General features: G+C 48.3%; 1 pseudogene; it reads left to right on the top strand.

Annotated features, from left to right (window-relative positions):
• Positions 1–243, top strand: part of LOC137640815 (KRAB-A domain-containing protein 2-like) — a 1,045-nt pseudogene extending 802 nt beyond the window's left edge.
• Positions 244–658: the final 415 nt, after the last annotated feature.

Below are 658 nucleotides of genomic sequence, written 5' to 3'. Positions count from 1 at the left end.
GCCATCTGGATGCAGGAAAATAATAGTAAAAAATGGTCAGTGGGCCTCAAGTTTGTTCAGTGGCAAATTAACATTGGCCGACATGAAACCACCGGACATAGTCCATTTAAAGTAACGTTTGGCCAAGAACCCCAAGTTGGACTAGGATCGTTTGTCCTGCCAAGTCTGCTCTTGATGAAATTGCCACTGAAGAAGATCTTGAGACATTTGTATAGAACGAAGAGGGTGACGAAGATGCAGTGACAGGAGTAACAGCAGAGGTGGAGAGTGACGAAGATGCAGTGACAGGAGCAACAGCAGAGGTGGAGAGTGACGAAGATGCAGTGACAGGAGCAACAGCAGAGGTGGAGAGTGACGAAAATGCAGTGACAGGAGCAACAGCAGAAGTGGAGGGTGACGAAGATGCATTGACAGGAGCAACAGCAGAGGTGGAAAGTGACGAAGATGCAGTGACAGGAGCGACAGCAGAGACACAAAGTGGGTGTTTCCAGGAAATCCGAGATGCAGCTGATGCAGGACAATCCAAAGCAGCAGTTCAGATGACACGTCGTGGTAATCAATTAGTTCGACGATTAGAAGTTGGGCAGTGCCTACATTGAGAGTTCCAGACGTTAATCGCAGCCCGACTGATCCGAAGAATCTTCTTGTGGTCGTCATG

Source organism: Palaemon carinicauda, chromosome 5 (assembly GCF_036898095.1).
Source record: "Palaemon carinicauda isolate YSFRI2023 chromosome 5, ASM3689809v2, whole genome shotgun sequence".
NCBI lineage: Eukaryota > Metazoa > Arthropoda > Malacostraca > Decapoda > Palaemonidae > Palaemon > Palaemon carinicauda.
The sequence above is the reverse complement of the archived record's forward strand: the minus strand, read 5'-3'. Positions and strand labels throughout refer to the sequence as shown.